At 42.5% G+C, this 23,031-nt stretch overlaps 1 long non-coding RNA gene across 1 annotated transcript; it reads left to right on the plus strand.

Annotated features, from left to right (window-relative positions):
* The first annotated feature begins 2,823 nt into the window (after window positions 1-2,823).
* On the plus strand, window positions 2,824-22,548 carry LOC145547919 (uncharacterized). Its single transcript, XR_014084203.1, has 2 exons — window positions 2,824-3,185; window positions 22,065-22,548. It is a non-coding gene; the product is annotated as an uncharacterized LOC145547919 (long non-coding RNA).
* The last annotated feature ends 483 nt before the right edge of the window (window positions 22,549-23,031 follow it).

The raw sequence follows: 23,031 nt of genomic DNA on the forward strand, positions 1-23,031 counted from the left end.
ATGGCTTGTTCTGGTACAAACAAGAAGAAAACAGTTTCCCAACGTACATGCTGAAAGAATATGCTAGAATTAGAGACGAAGCTCCAGAGTTCAGCAAAGACAGATTTGATGCAAAGGTCAACAACTCAGAGTTCAACCTGAAGATCCAGGATCTCCGTCCGTCAGACTCTGCTGTGTACTACTGCGCTCTGCAGCCCACAGTGACAGGAAACACCAGAACCCTGTGCAAAAACCTACAGAGCAAATCAACACAGTACCCCACGTTGTCCACTGGAGGGCATCAGGCTCATACCGGTCATTAAGTTCACTTCTCAAGGAGTTTTTATGGATATGTTTTTCCTTTCCATTTCTAACTAAAGCCAGAGTTTTCAGATGAGCTACAAAGGATCAAAATGATCTTATATAATAAAAGTTTCACTTCGGATAAGAGGACAAATATAATCCAAAGTGTGACAAAGTATACTATCAGACTAATTGAAGACAGCCATCTCTGTTCAGAGAGAAGATCTAATAAGGTTTTTATTTTTCATTTCTCTAAATTGATAATATGCTGAGAGACAAACTGGGTAGGCAGCAAAACTGGAGGAAAACTCAGAGCCTTTTGAGACAAAATATAGTGACTTAGGGCAGCTCCCATCTTTATTAAATCTGTCATCACCATAACAGTGGAAACATGTTTGTTTAATATGCAGTCAAGTGGAAACGAATAAAGAACAGTTCTAGGATGCCTGAACTGAGCCTTGTGCATCCCACATGATGGAGGAGCAGAGGATGAAATGTGGCCACCGAAGTAGCATCTAGACCGACCCATCAGAGTATCACCGATACGCCGCACCAGGTGAGAGGGTAACATGAGGTGGTTCACTGTATGAAATGCAGCTGATAAGTCTAAAAGGACAAGAACTTCCAAGTCACTGGAGGTGGAAGCTAAAATGTATAGCTAGACATTTCTAAATCCATCATCTAAAGCCGCTTGTCCCAAACGAGGGTCACAAGGGAGACAGTGTCTATCTAAAGAAATCACTGGGCAAGCAGCAGGCTAAACCCTGGGTAGGTCATCAGTCCATCATCAGACTTGGACTAGACTATCAAGAGAGGTGAGGAGCTCTCCAAAGAGTTGGGTGGAACCAGCTTCAGGTGACCAACACGCTCATGTAATCACTACATAATCTTGCCCCGGCTGACCTCTCTGAGCTTCTTCACCCCTACGTACCCTATCGGTCTCTCAGGTCAGCAGATCAGCTGCTCTTGGAGGTACCAAGATCCAGGAGGAAGCTCAGAGGGGACAGGACTTTCTCTGTCATGGGCCCAAAGTTATGGACCGACTTGCTGTTGCAGGTCAGAGAGGAACCTTCACTGTCCACTTTTAAAGCTCGTCTTAAAACCCATTTATTTTACTTGGTTTTCAACTCCAGCAGGATCTAGTTTAAATGGTATGTTTTTGTTTTTAAACTGTAAGAGTTTTTATGTTTTTATTGTTGTGTTTTAATGTACAGCACTTTGTATCAGCTGTGGTTGTTTTAAAGTGCTTTATAAATAAAGTTGGTATGGTATGTAAAGGTGACTTGTTGGCTCAAACTCGTCAAAAACCAAAGAGCAGGTGACAGAAACCAATGAATCATAATCAGCTCATGAGATTAGAGTCCCAGTTTTTACAACTTTATCAATAAGGAAATTAGGAGAGTTTTCACAATCTGCAGAAAATGGGTTAATACAATTAGCCTGTGGAGAATGGGACTCTGGGTCATGAGTCAGGAACAAAACAATCGATTGCTTTCTTTGGCATTTTTCACAGTTTTTTGATAATCTCGCCAGCAGTTTGTTCTTTTTCTTCTTTCGCTCAGCTTGTCAGCTCTCATGTCTGAGTGCTCATGTTGTTCAGCTTTAGCTCAGACTTAATGTTAGGCTGCTTCGTTTTCATTGCTGCTTTGAGTCCAAAACATTTAAAGTAGTGAGTATTGCTTGGTCGATCCCAGTCAATATGCTGGACTCATCATCACCGTGTCACAAACAGAAAACCCCCTGCCATTTTTTAACCAGATCAACTGGTTGAAACCTGAATATCCAGCAATTGTTGAATGTGATCCAGTGGAGATTTAACAATTACCGTCAAAATCGACACCAATAGTACAAAGATACACAGAGTTGGCAGAGGACAGAAGCTGCCGACATCGTCTGCATCAACCTTTCACTTAATGTTTCACATAACAAAATATCTGGCAGTTAAATGCCGAGAGCGAGACAGAGAGCTTTAGGGAGGAGCTGATCTGTTCCTGATCTCTAAGAGACTCAAACTTCCTCCTTCAGTTCAGTTCAACTCTCCAACATTATCTCTGCTCAACATGGACTATTATGGTCTGTCTCTGCTCATCGCCTCCCTGCTAACAGGTCAGATTGATTCTGATAAACAAATGTTGCATTCAGAGGATTATTATTTCTTTTCATTATATTGTATGAAATTAAAGTAACAGATAATTTTTCTTATAGGTGTCAACTGTCAACATCTTAATGAACATGTGGACGAAAAGTTCAGTTTGGAAGGCAGCTCTGTCACACTGTCCTACAATTACTCCAGAAAAACGGCTGGAGATGACTATTTTTTCTGGTATCGACAAAATACAGGAGAAAAACCAGAGTTTCTGATCTCTCACTCTGGAACTGGAATGCTACTCTCAAAATCAGAGTCTGAAATGGATTTTAAAGTGAGTGACACAAATCAAGTTCATCTGCTGATCTCCTCTGCTGCAGTGACAGACTCTGCTGTGTACTACTGTGCTGTGAAGCCCACAGTGACAGGAAACACCAGAACCCTGTACAAAAACCTGCAGTACTCCACAACAGCCACTAGAGGGCCTCACTCCCTGTTAAACCACTAAAACCTGCAGTACTCCACAGCAGCCACTAGAGGGCCTCACTCCCTGTTAATCCACTGGTTGTTGACTCTTTGGACTGAAGACAAAGACAACAGAGACATGAAGCAGTAAAGATCAGAGACAGAGCAGCTGAGGAAGCAGAAAACTCTCTGATTGGTTGAGTTGAAGTGGCCCCGCCCACTGACCTCCTGCTCATCCAATGACATCATTTCCTCCTGCTGCAGTGGAAGAACCTTGTTGATCTGCTGTGTGGCTCTAAGGACTCCAAAGACATGTTGCTCTCCCTCGTTTTGCTTCCGTCTCTCATTAGAGGTGAGTTTTAGATCAGGGATTCTAGTTCAGGTCCAGCAGGAGACAACATCTGGGTCTCCTGTCATCCACTGGTCCAGACGTGGTTCTGACCTTCAGGCTCCTGTTTGTCCTCTAGAAACAACATGGTTCCTGATCATGGATCAGCAGCATCATCTTCCTCCACTGAGCTGACCATCAGAGAGCTAACCCTGGCAGACACAGCTCTCTGCTACTGCTACTGGAAACACAGTGATACAAAGTGGAGAAGAGGCTGTACAAAAACCTGAACACAGATATCTGACTCCTCTTCAAAGAGGAGGGAAGTGGTATTCACAGCTCAGCTTCATATCAGATGGATTCTGATCATTCCTGCCTGATCAGAGTCTCTGTGGTTGCAGCTGCTAATCACTGAGGAGCTCAGATACCTCACTCACAGGGCGTGTGGGGAATAAAGACACCGATAGAAATGCTACTCTTCCTCATTCAGTCTAACGTCTTTCTCTAACGCTGAAACTAAAGTGGAGGCTTTTGGAGACAGAAATAGCTTTTTATACTCCCAACAAATTGCATCTTTTGGAAAAAGGCTTGAAAGTTTCTCGACCAGAAAGCAGCTGCAGTCAGCAGTTGCTTTGCTCTGACAGCGTCGATGGATTTTCACTGACCAAATTCTCTGTTTGCCTTCTGGATTTGAGCCTTAGCCCATGAGAGATGCATAATCTGGAGCCAGTTTTCGGAGTCGGGCTGGGCGACGCATCGAGTCTGAGATTTAAAATTTAAAATGGCATTTTCACCACCATCGAATATAAATTGTTGTTGAAATAATAAAATAATAAACTTTTGGCATCTAATTAACTGTGAGTGTGGTTTATCCGACGTGCTATGAATGCATCACTAGTCCGTCCCTGAAAATGATCTGCCCGAAACGCTGATGCATCAGGATACATGTTGTTTCCAAAGAACAGAACATTCAGTCCATTACGGCTTTACGTTTAAGGCTTGATGTTAATTTTGTGATTATTAATAAATGATGTCAGATTAGCTGCTGCTGCTATTAGCTAATCGAAGGCTAAAGTTAGCTATGATTAATTAGCTAATTTAAAAATCTGCTCCACCAATGACGTGTCAGGATTGGCGTTAAAGTTGCCTTGTTTTATATTTGAACCCAAAACTCAGAAGTCCACATCACGTCTTGTCAAAGTCCAGCTAGCATCGCTGAGCTCTCATTATTTTTCTTAATTAAAACATTTTCCTGACCTTGTAATTGTTATAGTGTTGAAAATCTCTGCGTCTCTCAATAACATTTCATGCTTTCAGTTAATATTCAGCCTGTTGACAAGCTGACAGTCATCATCTCCAAGCAGCTTTTGTCCCTCTAGCAGGGAAACGGGGTCTGTAGTTTAAAAAACACTGGGACTCATTTGACTGTATCGTGATATAAGAAATATTGAGATATTATATTTTCCTACGTTAGCGCTCCAGTGTCCGTCTCTTTCTCCGTCTGGATCTCGGCTGATGGCCGTTCTTCCCTCATCCTGCTCCTTCTCTGCCCCTCCGTTTGCTGATTGGTCCGGTTTTATTTCCTGTCTCAGAGGTGATGACATCCTGGGTTTGGAAACAGTTCAACCTTAAGCCTCTAATCTGTGCTCTAAATGGCCCTTTTTCTATCACAGCTTGTTCTTACAGCAGGTAGATTATAAACGATACTTTCAAAAACTTCAGACAGAAGTAGAACAGTTACAGGAAAATCTAATATTTTTAATCACTCGATTCTTTAATAGTTATGACTGGATTACTTCTGTAAAAGTAGAAAATAAAAGAGTTCAGCAGAGATTGTTAAGACGGCCTCTCTAACGTCTGCAGGAAAACATGAACGATCTCATCTTTTCTCAGCTCCATCAGGGTTCAGCGTAAAGGGAACCGTTTCCTCAGACGGAGGCCAGGAGGAGCTGCTGTTCATCAGAGAGCAGCAGGTTCAGGGGCCAGTTGTTGGGCAATCAGCAGGCTGGGTCTGCAAAGGAACCTTTGACTAGGCCAATAGACAGCACATCAGATTCTTAGAATCTAACATTGTTTTATTGCTTTGAACTCAGTTTAGACAATATGCAGAACATTCTGGTCCAAATTTACTGTGAAAGTAAAGAGTCTTCAGCTTTGAATGATGGGATGAATCTCATGTTATTTTCACACCTGATGGAGATAAATTACATCTCCAAGAAGCAGATGGACTCCAGCAGCAGGAGACCAGACCAGGAGCCCCTCCTGTCAGACAACAGCCGCCCTGCATGCTTTAGATGTTCCCTGCTTCAACACTCAGATGACTGCAATGAAGCCTGTTAATCATCCACCCATTGAAACCAGGGAAGCGTCTGAAACATGCCGGGCAGAGTGAGGGCTTAAACACGACTCGCCAGACGTTTCCTGGTCTGATGAGTCGAACCTTCAGACCTTCAGGTCAGACTTTGGTGGAACCGAGATAAAAACATGGATCCATCCTGCTTTATGTTGACAGTTCAGGGTCTGGGACAGCAGCTGTTCAGTCCATCAGCTCCTCCTCATTCCTGGGACGGTTACTGTAGAAATGATTGAGGGTGACTTCACTGTAAGTCATAGTTTTCATGCTAATCTATATTCATAGTTCTTTCGGTTATATTAAGTAAAATAGCAGACGGACATGCAGTCTTATCAGAGCTGCTCAGTACAGTGGAGCGTAATTATGAGTTTAATCACAATCAGCGGCAGAAACACCAACGTCCAGTTCGGAGGGGGATGACAGACTTAGCAGCTCGTCTGAAGAAATGAAGACGGAAACGTCGCAGCTTTCTGCCCACAGCGTCAAACATCTCAGCCTCATAACATTAGCTTGGTGTGATGTGAATTTTATTTCTGTTTGGGTTTTTGAAAACATAATAAAGTTCATGTGTGGCTACTGGTTTCCATCTTTTAACTGAATCACGTAAATCCAACAGATTAAATATCAAATATCTGAGTCTTTATCTTTACATTTGGGGCAGCAATACTTTTCTATAAGACCATAAGAAAATAAGGGATCTGGGTCTATTTGAGTCCATCAGAACCAGAACCTAGAGGTTCTCCATTACCAAGTGTTGCTGCAAACGGAGAGTTGAGCACAACTGCTGCGGTCCAATCCACAATACGGAGACGCTCAGAACTGGGCTAGAACCGAACCGAACATCAACCCATTGGAGAGCAACATGGAAAGTGAAAACTACCCCTCAGGTAACTGGCTGGGCTCTCATAATCAGACCATCTTGTGGCTGTAACAGGTGTGTTTTAATGGAGAGTTCCTGACAGAAGCGGTGAAGTTTGATCGTCTACCAACAGATGAGGACACAAGAATTTGGCTGAAAAATCTAAACTTGAGGAAAGAACCCAAAATGCTTTACCTGTTTGTTTCACTGGTGGACAGAAAGCCACCAGGAGAAAACCAGAGTCAGTGAAGCAGCTACATATGCTAGTGCAGGTTATTGGGGGCGACTTCAAGTCGTCCTCCCTCCCCTCACAGGTAGCAGAGAAACATTACTGCCAGAATGAAGCAGTGACAGCTGCAGTTCCCACATATTTTACAGCTGAAAACCTCTGAAGAAAGCTGGTTAGCTAGCTGCTAACATGTAAACAAACGCCGATTCCAGTTTGCAGCGGATGTCGTGTCCCAAATTCACGCAGAGCCTCATGAGGGCTGGGAATGAGGTGGATACACCCAGCAAGCAGCTCTGGGAGGAGAAAGGTTGTTGTGTTCTACGCATCGCGCCTGTTTTAACGATGCCATCAGTTACACAAACATCGACTAAAACCCAGACGTTGTTGTCAATAAATAAAATCCCCCCAGTTCCAACTTGAAAACTGGACATTATGCTGCTAGCACTTAGCAACAACTTATAGACGGAAATGAGGACGGTGCGCAGCATAAATAATCACCTGCTGGAACATGGTGCGCTACACGACAAAACTTAACTTAAAGAAGCTGTGAGGAATCGAGTCACTGATTCTAGGAATCATTACAACCCTGCAGGTGATCAGCTGCTTCTTTCTGGCTCTTTGTGACAAATCAGGAAGATTTCTGTTGAAATGAGACACTTTACTGAGAAAAATGATTCAACTGAAGGAATCCTACATGAGATATAAAAAAAAGCTCATTTTGTTAACAGCAGCAGCTGATGTTTCTGTGGTCATTTATTAACTTAACAATATCCAGTAGAACCAGTAAAACCAGTTCCTCCTGCAGCTGCTGGAGCCTCGTCTCCTCTCTGGTGAACTCCACCTCTCCTCTCCACCAGGGGGCGACATGCTCCAGCAGGCGGCGCTCTCCTTGTGCTCTGTGTTCCAGCATTGTGTCAATAAGAAGTGGTGCTGTGAAGAGAACAACAGTCAGACTGAATGTTGAACATCAGCTGCTTTCTCCTGCTGGTTTAAACCTTGTTGGACAGATGGAACATTGGCTGTGGATTATTCTGGCTGCTCTTTTCTCTGGTAAGATACAAAGATCAACATGTTTCCTCTGCATGGAGGAGAAGTCTGGAAAGCTGCTGATTGTTCTCCTTTAATCAATCATCTCTATTGATCCATCTCTTCCTCTGCATGTTCTGTTCTTCCCCAGAGTGTGAAGGAGACTCAGTGAAGCAGACAGAAGGAGAAGTTGTTGCTGCTGCAGGAAGCTCAGTGACTCTGGGATGTACCTTTAAGGCCAGTGGTACAAATTATGCCTTGTTCTGGTACAAACAAGGAGAAAACAGTTTCCCAAAGTACATGCTGAAAGAATATGCTAGAATTAGAGACGAAGCTCCAGAGTTCAGCAAAGACAGATTTGATGCGAAGGTCAACAACTCAGAGTTCAACCTGATGATCCAGGATCTCCGTCCGTCAGACTCTGCTGTGTACTACTGCGCTCTGCGGCCCACAGTGACAGGAAACACCAGAACCCTGTACAAAAACCTGCAGAGCAAATCAACACAGTACCCCACGTTGTCCACTGGAGTATCTTATATTAATGTTCTGGTTTTCATTTAGAAGTTTTATCTGTTTACTGTGTGTGAAAACTTTTGAGCCACTCTCACCGAATTTCTCTGCAACATGATTATCTCTCTCATGTTCCCTGTCCTGAATTAGCTCTCATGAGAAACAGCTAGATGACCCGTGTGCAGAGACAAAACTTGTTTTTCCTTTTCATCTCTCCCTTCCCTGCTAATAAAAGACGAGCTGAAGGTCGACAGAACACCCAGTGAGAAGCAGGTCGCTGAGTCTTCTCGCTTTTGCAAAAGCTTGGTTGGAACCTAATATATGTTGTCTGTGGTTCTTTTATGTAGGTTGAGAAAATATCTATCAAGGACATCAGTTAGTGGATGTGGTGAGGATGAAACACTGATGCTGGGAGGTTGACATGGATAACCTGGTGAGTCGGGCTGGACCTCTGAACCGATTCAGCATCAGTGGTTACTGCTGTATGCATCCTCACTTTGTTTCACTGTGAGAAAGAAATAGGAAGTAACATCTAGAAACACCAAGTTGGAAATGTAAGCAGCAGTGATGACGGCTCAGGGAGCTGCAGCTGCTGGGCCTCCTCTGCCAGACGGAGAAACAGGAGAGGAGCTGCGTTTTGCTCCACTAATCTCAAAAACTTCACAACTAAAATAAGAAGGCCAGTTAAAATTAAAAGTGAATAACTGTGTTGATGCTGCGCCTTCATTTTCTTACCACTTCCTGTCGTCTTGTTCGTCTTTTCCGCCAGTAGTAACATCAGGTTGTTGATCACACTAATTTTGACAGCCGAAAAAACATCTCAGCGCAAAAACAAATCAAAAATCAAGTTTTTCATAATGTCTTTTCCACTGAGCAAATTTATTTGCAATTCTAGTTTACTCAATTTTATGATCAACTAGAGACAGAATGCTCATAGTTCAGACAATATGGCAAAATATTTATTGATTAACCAATAAAAGTGGGAACCAGAGCTGCGTTAACAGAATATTTTCCGTATTTGACCGGTTATTTTTTTAACCAGAAAATGTAAAGCCTGTCGGTCATTTGACAGTGTTAGAGATTTTTTGGTATTATCATTTTGTTATTACTTTAGTTCATATTCAGTCTAATGTTCAATTTAAAGTGTTCTCTTTCTTCTGTGTGTATAAACTGACCTGGAGGCCCATCTGCCTGTGTCTTCATGTGAAACAGTTAACTGTGTGTTTCTCAGACCTTAAATTATGTTTCCACAGGTGCCTTCTTATCAACCGGAATACTCCCTATCTTAGAAACTGCCTGTGTGCAGTAATAATTTGTCTCTACTGTCTTCTTACCTATCCTCCCTGTTTCAGCTTGATAATAAAAGACAAGCTGTAACCAAAGGTCTTCAGACGCTCAGTGAACGGCTTGGAGGAGCAGTTTGCTGAGTCTTCTACCTTTGCAAAAGCTTGGTCATAAAATTCATATACGTTGTCTGTGGTTCTTTTAATGAAGGTTCGAGAAAAATACCCATCAGACGGGTTTTAATCAACACCCTTGACTGGTTCACATGGGCTGACATCATAGACTTTACGCAAAGATTTAACCTGAGAGGCAACTGAAATCAATTATTAAAAATTCCTTTCTGAATATGGACTCTGACCTAAATGCGTCTTTCTGACCGGAAGCTGCAGCCTGTTGAAGAGTTATGGACCGGAATCTCTGGAGAATCTGGTTCAGAAGCGCATTTGGTAAATGGCACATTAAATTCCAGTCTTCATTAAAGACCAGAGAAAACTAAAGAGATGCAACGTTGTTTTAATCCATTTATAGTCTAACCAGAGGAGTTGGTAGTTTATCTTGAGGAAATAAATGACGGTGCAGAAGTTAATTAGATCGTAACATGCGCAGTCCGCTGAGCAACCGATGTGGACGCGGCTCCGCCGCTGCGAAGAATTAAACTTAACTCACCCTGTGGTTTTAACAAATGGAGCCTTCTGGGTGGAGAGCGGCGTTCTGGAGGATCACGGCAAACGTGACATCTGTCCGTTTCGGAGAAGAGAATCCACGCAAAAAATAAAATAAAATCCTGGTAAAAGCTCACACCGGACCGCGCAGGGTAAAACACTCAGAGTTCAACTGATCAGTTTGGATCAGATCCAACTGACTGATGAATTAACGCAGATTTTTCTGCAGATGTGACCAGGAGGAATTAGTGAAGCTGAGCATTCAGACCGCAGCAGGTGAAGGGATGTAATTTAAGTGGAGTCGCTTAATTTAATTTATTAAAAGTTATTGGAGCCACAGTCAGTGTTTTTGTCACTACGGAGAAAAATGTAGATGCATTATCTGCTTAATTTGTGATGGGATCTGGATTCACGGTGAAAATTAGCTTAACCGGATAAAATGCGGCTAAATAGCCGCGATGTTAATATGATTGTAATTTCACGGATAAAAATGGTACATGTAGGATTTTTTTTAATGTCGGTCAAGATGACGGATAACAAAAAGGTCTAGCGCGACCTTTGGGTCAGAACATTTTTCTGGTTAGCTCAGCTGACCTCGGTGACCTCTGCAGGTCAGAGGATGATTCTCTCCTCTGCATCCACTTCCTTCAATGATGAGGTGAAATCCTTTGGACAACAGGAACCACATGTATCATGCAGACCATAAAGGTAAAATTTAGATTTGGAAATTAAAACTAGAAATTAAATTAGTCATAAAGTCATCAAGCTAAAATCAGCCAGAAGAGGAAAATCTTCATTAAACCAACAGACCCGACACACAGCAGCACAAGGTCATAAGACAATTCTGGGCTGTTTATCTAGAAACTGTTACCTTCACCAGAATAAAGTGCATTTTAAGGTCTTGTTTAATGTTCTGAAATAACTATTTCCATCAGAAAGCAGCAGAAGCTGTGAGGAAGAGGATGAAGAGGAGGAGCTGATCTGCCCCTGAACTCTAAAGAGACTCAAACTTCCTCCTTCAGCTCAGCTCTCCAACATTAACTCTGCTCAACATGCTGTCTCTGCTCACATCTGGATTCTCTCTGCTGGTTCTGATCACTGGATCAGGTTGGTTGGAGTCTTTCAGAGAATAATCTGATCCTTGTTGTTCTTCACTTATATCACTTTTTTCTTCCTTCAGGTGTAAACTGTCAACAACTCACTGCAGGGAAGATTGAGGAGTTCAGTTCAGAGGGCAGCTCTGTTACTCTGACCTGCAGTTACACCAAAGATTCAGCTTATTTTTTATTCTGGTATCGACAAAATCCAGGAAAACATCCAGAGTTCCTGAAGTCTCACTCACCTACAGGTGGAGCAGAAAGTCTGGACAGGATGACATTTAAAGGAAGCAAAGAAGAAATGTCCATGACGATCTCCTCTGCTGCAGTGACAGACTCTGCTGTGTACTACTGCGCTGTGAGGCCCACAGTGACAGGAAACACCAGAACCCTGTACAAAAACCTGCAGTACTTCACAGCAGCCACCAGAGGGCCTCACTCCCTGTTAAACCACAAAACCCTGCAGTACTCCACAGCAGCCACTAGAGGGCCTCACTCACTGCTCTTCAAAGGTTTGTCAAGATTCAGACTGATGTGATAAAACCTGAACAAGAAATACAAGTAATAAAAAACTAGTAACAGGGACGTTGGATTAAACCTGCTGCTCTGTGGCGCTCAGAGAACAGGAAGATCCCCAGAACAGTTAAATAATTGTGATTAATTCACAAAAATCCTGACGCTCTAACCTGATTTTTAAGAAATAATTTGACAGCCCTAATAATTACTTTAGATGTTTTATTTGCATTAATATTTGTTTGGTCATTTTTCCTCTGGACATTTTGTTCTGATGCAGCCTTTCTCCGCTCTGCTCACCTCAGCCATTCAGGTCCACTAGAGGGCAGCGTTACCAGGTTCTGTGCTCTGCTGTGGTTCTGTGTTCCAGCTCTCTGTCACTCCACAGACCAGCTGCCATCAGGTGTTCTTGTCTCCCAGGCAGAACAAACGAGAAACGTTTATCCGGCTGTTGAAGAGCTGCAGCGTTCCCTCCGGATCCCGGTCTGAATCATTCCGACTGGTTCTAGCAGACTCAGTCTGAGTTTGGACTGGGTTTAATGGGACGGCCCGTCACCAGGCTGAATGCAGCCAGAGCTCAGTGAGGGGAGGAGCTCCACTCTGACAGACTTTGTGTTGGAGCTGAAGAGCTGCTGCGTTCTCTCTGTTCTTCTGTTAGTACCAGGGAAATAATGCTGCTGCTGCTTTTCTCCTGCATGATGATGACCTTCTGCCTTCAGCCAGGTAAGTCATCTAAAGATGCAGCAGGTGGAGAAGGAGACAGTGGGCAGGAAAACATCTGGAGCTTTGAGTTTGTTCAAATTGAAATATCAATCTGTTGTTTCCAGGATCCTCTGAGGATTTACTGACACCATTTAAAGACGATCAACTGGATTTGGAAGGAAACAATGTGACTCTGTCCTGCAACTATTCAGGAACAGTAAACCTGCTCCTGTGGTACCGACAGACGCCCAGTTCTTCTCCACAGCTGGTCACCTCAGGATATTCAGACACAACAGGACGGCTTTCATTGAGACACGAGAAAACAACAAAGACGCTTCAGCTGCTGATCTCCTCTGCTGCAGTGACAGACTCTGCTGTGTACTACTGCGCTGTGCAGCCCACAGTGACAGGAAACACCAGAACCCTGTACAAAAACCTGCAGTACTCCACAGCAGCCACTAGAGGGCCTCACTCCCTGTTAAACCACTAAAACCTGCAGTACTCCACAGCAGCCACTAGAGGGCCTCACTCCCTGTTAAACCACTAAAACCTGCAGTACTCCACAGCAGCCACTAGAGGGCCTCACTCCCTGTTAAACCACTAAAACCTGCAGTACTCCACAGCAGCCACCAGAACCAGAACCAAACATGAAGAAGCAGCATTCAGCTTCTATGCACCACAAATCTGGAACAAACTTCCATAAAACTGTAAAACAGCTGAAACACTGAGATCCTTTAAATCTCGACTAAAACCCACCAGTTCAGAGCTGCTTATGGATCATAAACAAGTGGGATTTGAATCCCAACCTGGGTTCATGTTTCTGATTGTTTATTCAGTGTTGCATGACTCTGTTCTAGAGTTTAATGATGTAAAGCACTGTGAAATAGCTTGCTGCTGAAATGTGCTATAGTGTGATAGGCTGAGTGAACAGACTGAACAGAAGCCTGGAACAAGCTACATGCAGCCTGTGTCTCCTGTAGCTGTCAAGGTATCTTGTAATTATATTTGTAATACTTTGTGAATTTATCAGTTATGGTGATTTAATTACTTTATATTTTAATTTAGAGTGGACAAGACAAAGATTGTTTCTTAAAGACCTCCGAAGTGGCAGGCGGCCATGATGCAACTTCTGTTAAAGTGTGTGTCGCCTGTCTGTCTGTCTGTCTGTAAATGTATCTATACCTACAGGTTTGTCTTTTATTTCTATTTTGTCAAGGCGTTTAGTAAACAGCCCGTCTAAATGAAGCTGTGCCAGTGTCTTTGGAGTTACATTCCCAGCTCTCAGAGCTTTGGTACCAAAACCCAACCTGGGGATAGGTTGGACCACCAAGTCTGGAACATCGGACTCCTGCCAGGACCAGCTTTTAAAAACCGCCATGTACAGACAGCTTTCTTTTATATGCTAACTAAAGCCTGGAAAGAAAAGAACAACACCTAAGGACCTTTTAAATAGTCCTGTTTGTTATCTGATGGACAAACAGAATTAAGCAGGAACATGTTTACTGTCCCAGACCCCAAGCAGGACTCTGTCCTGGAGTCTGGCAGTCACACCTGACTGCTTATCAACATGCTGACAATATTTTAGTAGTTTATCACATGTGAAGGACAGGAGTGGACATGTCCTCACCCAATCTGGCCTGATGGGGACAGTCCCCTCTACTCTTTATGTGCCTTCATCTATTTGCTGACAGTAACTCAGCAGCAGCTGCTCTGTATTCAAAGCAATAATAACCAATTAATGCTTTTTAAAACTCCTTTGTAAAACATAAATGTCCAGTCCGCTCAGCGATCTGGTGGACTGGACATCATGTGACTTGCAATGCGTCTCATGCGCTGGTGCTTTGCAGGAATATCTAGGGTCGGAGAAATGACACAATCAAGCAAAGGATCTGAAAATGGGACGCAAAGTTTTGATATTAATATTCAATTCTATGAAGGCAAGATAACATGATCCAAGGGGATCATATTTCACAGATCAGTAAAAAGCTTTAATTAAAATAAAGTGGAGAGTAGGCTAGCTATGCTAGCTTATCTTCAGCGGTAATAATTTAGAAAATGTTAAGGACTGGATTATCTGTCATTTTAACACATAAGTATATATTTAGTGGTGTGTGTGTGTGTGTGTGTTAGTGTGTGTGAGGCTGAGTGTGTGTGTGCGTTTGTTTGTAATACCTTGTAGGGACAATTTTCCTGAGACATACTATGTTGTGGGGCCCAAATGCTCCTTGTGGGGACCAGGCTTCGGTCCCCACAAGGGGAAACCCTGTTTTTGGGTAAGGGGTCAGAGTTGGGACCAAGGTATGAATTGAGTTTTGGTTGGTTGGGGTTAGAAAAAGGGTAAAGGTCAAGTTTAGGCTGTAGAAATGAATGGAAGTCAATGGAAAGTCCCCACAAAGATAGCTACACAAAAATGAGTGTGTGTGTGTGTGTGTGTGTGTGCTGGTTTAGGGGTTATTATGAGGACTTGACAAACGACTAACATTGTGTGGACATTTATAGTTGTGAGGACATTTTGCCATGTCAACACAATAAAAACATAATTTTTGAGTTAGGCGTTGGGAAACATCAAGATTAGTTATAGAAATTAATGGGAATCAATAAAAGTGAATAAACGTACCCTGAGGCAGGAGTGTGTCTTTGTGTATGGTGGCAGAGCTCAACAAAGGCGGTGCTTACTCAGTGCGGCATGCACACTGGATCCACAGCTGGCTGTGAAGAGAACAACAGTCAGACTGAATGTTGAACATCAGCTGCTTTCTCCTGCTGGTTTAAACCTTGTTGGACAGATGGAACATTGGCTGTGGATTATTCTGGCTGCTCTTTTCTCTGGTAAGATACAAAGATCAACATGTTTCCTCTGCATGGAGGAGAAGTCTGGAAAGCTGCTGATTGTTCTCCTTTAATCAATCATCTCTATTGATCCATCTCTTCCTCTGCATGTTCTGCTCTTCCCCAGAGTGTAAAGGAGACTCAGTGAAGCAGACAGAAGGAGAAGTTGTTGCTGCTGCAGGAAGCTCAGTGACTCTGGGATGTAATTTTAAACCCAGTGGTGGAACTGATGCCTTGTTCTGGTATAAACAAGAAGAAAACAGTTTCCCAAAGTACATGCTGAAAGAATATGCGAAAGTACCAGATAAAGCTCCAGAGTTCGACAACGACAGATTCAATGCAGAGATCAACGACAAATCCTTCAACCTGAAGATCCAGGATCTCCGTCCGTCAGACTCTGCTGTGTACTACTGCGCTCTGCAGCCCACAGTGACAGGAAACACCAGAACCCTGTACAAAAACCTGCAGTACTCCACAGCAGCCACTAGAGGGCCTCACTCCCTGTTAAACCACTGGTTGTTGAGTCTTTGACCTGAAAACAAAGAGATGAGACGTTGTGACTGAGCTTCGTCTCAACCATCACCATTATCTGCATTAGATCATGGAAACAGGACAGGATGAAGACAAAAACAAAAAAAATGCTACAATAAAATTATTTGCTGTTAATGTTTAACTGGTTGAAGGTTCAGATCCATGAGCTTTTGTTGCTTTAAGTAGAAGATTGTGAAAATGTTTGACTAAATATCTCAGACTCCCTCAGTAAATAGACTCAGAGGAACCAGATTAAATAACATAAACTTTATTTAAGGAGGGAGAAATTACAGACAAGTCTTGGTCTTCAGCAGTGGAGTTTTGTTGAACAGTTGTTAATGCATTATAATCTGCAGTGACTCATAGTGGGATGAATATGAAATGAACAGAAACCTCTGAAATGTGTGTGTGTGTGTGTGTGTGTGTCTCCATACTGACGGCATTAAATGAACATCTTAACTGATTATGTACAGAAACGTTTCCTGATGTTCATCCAGCTTTACTCTGTAGACCAGAGTCCTCCAGTCCATCCTTCTGGATGCATCTCTCCTCCTAAACGTCTGAATTCAGCAGCGTTCATTCAGCTCTGCAACAGGCCGGGAACAAGCGCTTCACTTGATCCAGGTGTGTGAGCAGATATGCAGCTGGAGGCCTGCTAACCCTCCCCCATGAGAACTACAGAGCAGAACTGATCATCTGATCAATAACTGATCATCATGAGGCGTAACAGTTGGAACCGACTGATGATTTAGTAAATATTAAAACTCAAGTCACTTCTATACTGGTTATACTGGTTGATTTTAGGTAAACTATAAAATTTAAAATAAAGCCAAAAAACATGTGTTAATTAATAGCTAAATGAAGCAATATGGGTTTATTATGTGAATTTTCCACTGCATCATATTTAAATATTTAGTTTTACTGGCTGATCAGCTGGCTGTCCAGCACCATGGACAGCAGCAGCAGAGGTCAGGGGTCAAACAGGAAGTTCATGTTCTCTGGTTGCTGGAGAACTGAAGTGATTTCAGTCTGTGACATTTACTGAGGAAATATTTAGTAACTTTTGACTTAATTAATCTAGAAATGAACTGCAGCTTAGTCAAATAGTTTAGCAGAAGAAGAACAAGATAAAGATTTGGTGATATTTAATTAAATATAAATCATTTCAGTTTGGAGAATCTTTAACGTAGAGTATGATTCTCTGTCAGAGCCAGCAGGACATTGAGGCCGACCCGTTTTAAAATGTTCTGTCGTTGTTGGATCTGAACTGAGCATCATCTTCCTCTGGGCACAATGAGTCCAGTTATCAGCAAGACTTCATCTCTGAGTAAAAATATTCTGCATCAACTTCACAGAACTCATGAAGTTTCAGACAGTGAGAAACTTCATGAGTTTAATATTTATTAAATTATTCACGGATTTTAAGAGAAAAACACGTTTCTTTGAATAAAACAGCTGAAGCTGTGAGGAAGAGGAGGAAGAGGAGGAGCTGATCTGATCCTGATCTCTAAGAGACTCAAACTTCCTCCTTCAGTTCAGTTCAACTCTCCAACATTAACTCTGCTCAACATGGACTATTATGGTCTGTCTCTGCTCATCGCCTCCCTGCTAACAGGTCAGATTGGATCGAGATGCTTTGAACTGTTAAGATTTAAATGTTTCCCTATAAAAATCTTTGCAACTTAAAGATTGATAAATATTTCTTCTTTAAGGTGTCAGCTGTGATCAACTTACTCCTCTTGATGATGAAGTCTTCACATTAGACGGCAGCTCTGCTACTGTGTCCTATAAATCTTCAAAACAAGCCACGACTGATTATTTCTTCTGGTATCGACAATATCCTGGAAAACCTCCAGAGTTCCTGATCTCCCACACAGGAAATGGAGCAAAACTCCTGAATCCGGTTCCTGGTTTCTCCTTCAGTGTGAGTGAAGATAAAACCCAGATGGATCTGCTGATCTCCTCTGCTGCAGTGACAGACTCTGCTGTGTACTACTGCGCTCTGCAGCCCACAGTGACAGGAAACACCAGAACCTTGTACAAAAACCTGCAGTACTCCACAGCGGCCACTAGAGGGCCTCACTCCCTGTTAAACCACTAAAACCTGCAGTACTCCACAGCAGCCACTAGAGGGCCTCACTCCCTGTTAAACCACTAAAACCTGCAGTTCTCCACAGCAGCCACTAGAGGGCCTCACTCCCTGTTAAACCACTAAAACCTGCAGTTCTCCACAGCAGCCACTAGAGGGCCTCACTCCCTGTTAAACCACTAAAACCTGCAGTACTCCACAGCAGCCAGCAGGGGGCGACATGCTCCAGCAGGCGGCGCTCTCCTTGTGCTCTGTGTTCCAGCATTGTGTCAATAAGAAGTGGTGCTGTGAAGAGAACAACAGTCAGACTGAATGTTGAACATCAGCTGCTTTCTCCTGCTGGTTTAAACCTTGTTGGACAGATGGAACATTGGCTGTGGATTATTCTGGCTGCTCTTTTCTCTGGTAAGATACAAAGATCAACATGTTTCCTCTGCATGGAGGAGAAGTCTGGAAAGCTGCTGATTGTTCTCCTTTAATCAATCATCTCTATTGATCCATCTCTTCCTCTGCATGTTCTGTTCTTCCCCAGAGTGTAAAGGAGACTCAGTGAAGCAGACAGAAGGAGAAGTTGTTGCTGCTGCAGGAAGCTCAGTGTCTCTGGGATGTACCTTTGAAACCAGTGATCAATTCCCAAGATTGTTCTGGTACAAACAAAACAGAAATGATTTCCCAAAGTACATCATGAAACGTTATGGAGATACTGTGGAGACTACTCAAGAAAAAAACAATCACAGATTTACTGGAAAACCTCAGAAAACGTATTTTAACCTGACGATCCAGGATCTCCGTCCGTCAGACTCTGCTGTGTACTACTGCGCTCTGCAGCCCACAGTGACAGGAAACACCAGAACCCTGTACAAAAACCTGCAGTACTCCACAGCAGCCACTAGAGGGCCTCACTCCCTGTTAAACCAATAAAACCTGCAGTACTCCACATCAGCCACTAGAGGGCCTCACTCCCTGTTAAACCACTAAAACCTGCAGTACTCCACAGCGGCCACTAGAGGGCATTTTCTACAGTTTATTAGGGTTCAGTCTGATTCTTCTCCTGTTGATATTAAGATCATTATATTAAATCAAGGCAAACATTTTTATAAATCAGTCAAGTACATGGTAGAAACAGCAGCAATAACCTGGGTGGATATCGTAAAACCTTAAAGTCAAACTTTGAGAAACATTTTTGATGAATTTCAGTTTTTAGAATCTGAAAATCACTTTTGCCACAAGTTAAAGTGAACAAACATAAAGTTCAGTTCTCAGAGATATTTTGCTGACATCTACTTTGCCTCTTCACTAGAGTCTGCAGCAACGTTACAACAAATCAAAATGTTCAGACTGGAAGTGTAAGTCAGAAGAATAAAGATTCCAGCCTGACAGGCAGGAAACCATGAGGCCTTTAAACATGATGTCAAAGTGGACACCAGGCGTTTGGCCACTGTTGCATCACTAAAGTCCAGGAAACCAAAATGCCAGAGTCTCTCAGGAGGAGGTTTTCAACTCAAAGACAAAATGAAAAGCACTTGGAGACTTTTCTGATTTCACAGAGTTTCTTTTACTTATAAAGATAAAAAATAATCTGTGAGTTGACTTCAAATATAAACGTTAATTTGTGGCACACAAACCTTTTCACTCTTCACCAAACATTCAGATCAAACCAGCAGCTGCCTGTTGATCCCTGCAGGAGGCTGACCAGGAGGGTCTAAGCAAAACAAATACACAACAATAGATCTACCATTCACATCACCTTAGATCTGCGAAAATTAATAATTTAGAAAAAAAAATCTAATTCTTAACAGGCTCCAACATCAGATCCTGAGCAGCAGCAGGGAGACAGCAGGACATTACATGATCTACAACATGCTACACCCAGGCTCATGGTCACTTAGTTCAGACAAATTAAAAGGTACAAGTTGGTCGTTGAGTTAAAAAGCTTCGATAGAGTGAAATGTAACGTGACCCTCGCAGTCAGTCTGGTTCTAAATAAAACGTTGTTTAAACATCGTTTCAAAGTTCTGGGCTGAACATTTGCTTCTGATTTGCTAAAACATTTAGTACTTAGTCATTTGTTAAACCACCAACCATAACCTGACAAGATCCACAGTAATCCACAATTTAGCCACTATGGTGAAAAGTTATCATGAAATTAGACTTTATTCTGGTCCAACTTTACTCGTAGTTAAAACCCAAATCAGAAACTCAGAGCTCTTAAACTCCATCAGCAGGAAACTGCAGAAAAATGTTACACTTTTCATCTCACCTGCAAGCTGAACTATCAGCAAAATTACTGCACGATTTTCACAATAAATGTTAAGAACTATAAACCCTGTGGAAAACTAAACTGAACAAGCTGATAAATAACCAATTAATGTTGCTAAAAGTTTTACTGTATTAAGTCTAAAAATCCACGTCCCAGTGAATCATTAGCATTTTTTCAAACTGAGTCTTGATTAAATGCTACAGATTAATTTGAAAAACTGATTTTGGAAATTATTTTGAGGTTTTGATAACTTCAAAATAATTTATTTGCTCTGGCGACTAAATTATGAATTAACAGATAAAGTATTAAATATGAACAGATTCAAAATAGTATTTCAGTTGTGGGGAGGGAAAGGCAGCAGGGGGTCTGAAAAAGAAAATGATCCCCAGAGGGGAAGGCAGAAAATAATGGAGAAACACGAATTATTGTGACGAAGGTTGAATGATTTTGTTGATGAATTCTCGTGTTTTGGAGAAAACCTGTTGACTCTCTGTGTGTCTGCAGTTCTTGCTATTTGGAAATACCAGAGCACAAATTCATTTTTCCAAGCTTTTGTTCTTTCTTGATTTAACAGAGAAAAAGAAGAGGAGGAGGAGGAGGAGGAGGAGGAGGAGCTGAATGACTGAAGAGACACTTCATCATTCAGTGCAGATCAGCACTAACCACCAACATCAACTCTCTTCAACATGGACTATGAGCTTTTCTTGATCATTACCTCACTAACAGGTCAGTTTGATGTTTGGTCAGGAATTTGTTTATGACAAATCATAACAGAAATAAAAACAATGAAAAAAGTTGACATGTTTTCCTTGTTCAGGTGTCATCTGTCAACACGTTACTCCAGTGAAAGATGAGACGACTGGTTCAGTCGACAGCTCTGTTTCTCTATCCTGCAATTACAGTAAAGGGGCAGCAGATTATTTCTTCTGGTATCGACAACATCCAGGGAAACCGCCAGAGTTCCTGACATTTAATACGGAAGTTGAAGAAATGCAGAAAGACTCTCAGTCTAAATTCTCTGGAAGAGTACGAAAAACGCAAACCCGGATGGATCTGCTGATCTCCTCTGCTGCAGTGACAGACTCTGCTGTGTACTACTGCGCTGTGACGCCCACAGTGACAGGAAACACCAGAACGCTGTACAAAAACCTGCAGTACTCCACAGCAGCCACTAGAGGGCCTCACTCCCTGTTAAACCACTAAAACCTGCAATACTCCACAGCAGCCACTAGAGGGCCTCACTCCCTGTTAAACCACTAAAACCTGCAGTTCTCCACAGCAGCCACTAGAGGGCCTCACTCCCTGTTAAACCACTAAAACCTGCAGTACTCCACAGCAGCCACCAGAGGGCCTCACTCCCTGTTAATCCACTGGTTGTTGAGTCTTTGGACTGAAGACAAAGACAACAGAGACATGAAGCAGTAAAGATCAGAGACAGAGCTGCTGAGGAAGCAGAAAACTCTCTGATTGGTTGAGGTTAAGTGGCCCCGCCCACTGACCTCCAGCTCATCCAATGACATCATTTCCTCCTCCTGCTGCAGTGGAAGAACCTTGTTGATCTGCTGTGTGGCTCTAAGACCTCCAAAGACATGTTGCTCTCCCTCGTTTTGCTTCCGTCTCTCCTTAGAGGTGAGTTTTATTCAATGCAGTTTATTTCTAAAGCCTCAGTCCACAACACATTTCAATGCACTACATATTGCTGAACAAAAATATAAAGGCCCCATGTTAAATAATGTTGCCATGTGGAGGTAACAACTGTAAATGAACATTTGCTGACATTTTATTGTACAAACTAATATTTCTCTTAATCTGTGTATAATTTTCAAACCAACCTGCTGTCAGTGAGTTGTTTGTTTTTTTTACACTCAGTGCATTGTGGGGCATGTCCACTTGGTGATCAGACAGAAAAAGCAACAGCTGGACAATAAAAGGCCCTAAAATGTCACATTATGTCTCCAGTCATTAAGCCTCAGATGTTATGTGGAGCCATTGGCATGTTGGATGCAGGACGTCCACCAGAGCAGCAGCTGGACGACTCAGTGTCCGTTATCGGACCATTGGCCGTTGAAGAGCTGGTTTCCAACAGACCGGCTCTACTGCAGATCGACCTCATCCTCGTGTGACCAACTCCAGCACAACATCGCCACATCGGCTCGTCCATCTGAGGATCGGCTCAGACCATCGACACACAGCTGATGAGACTATCGGTCTGCACAACAGACGCATCAAACCTCAGACTGTCTGTAACCGCCTACGGGAAGCCAATTGGGTCAGAGTCTAATTCCTCAACCTGACCCCTATCAGGTTCATAGGACTGTCGATCCACTAAAAATGGCCGAACCATCATGTTATCAATGCTGATATGAAGATCAGTAATGAGAGTATAGTTTATGTTTCTCTATATATTGCATAACTCAAATGTTCATAAAACTCTTATATTTGACACGGGGCTTTATATTTTTGCTCAGTGTGCATATATACATATATACACAGATATATATCAGGGGTCACGTTACCGGAATATTTTCTGTATTTTACCTTTTTTCTTTTTTTAAATGATGGAAAAATTTGAAGGCTGTCCATCCTTTGACAGGTTATAATTCAATATAAACTTTACGCAAAGAGTTCATTGCAGAGGAAACCAAGATCAATCAATAAAACAAGAATCTTTTCTGAGAATCATCTCATGGACACTGAACTAAATGCGTTTTTCTGACCTGGAGTGTTGAAGAGTTACGGACCGGATGCTTTGCAGCTTCTGGTTCAGAAGCGCATTCCAAAACTTTGGTTGAAATGGTGTGTGCATAATTCCAGTCTCCATTACATACAGAACAGAGAAAACTAAAGCGAATCCAATGTGGTGTTAATCTATTTATAGTCTAAACAGAGGAGTCAGAAGTTTACCTTGAGAAAATAAATAACGGTG

The sequence above is a fragment of the Poecilia reticulata genome, chromosome 17 (genome assembly GCF_904066995.2).
Source record: "Poecilia reticulata chromosome 17, P_reticulata-male-v2, whole genome shotgun sequence".
Taxonomy (NCBI): domain Eukaryota; kingdom Metazoa; phylum Chordata; class Actinopteri; order Cyprinodontiformes; family Poeciliidae; genus Poecilia; species Poecilia reticulata.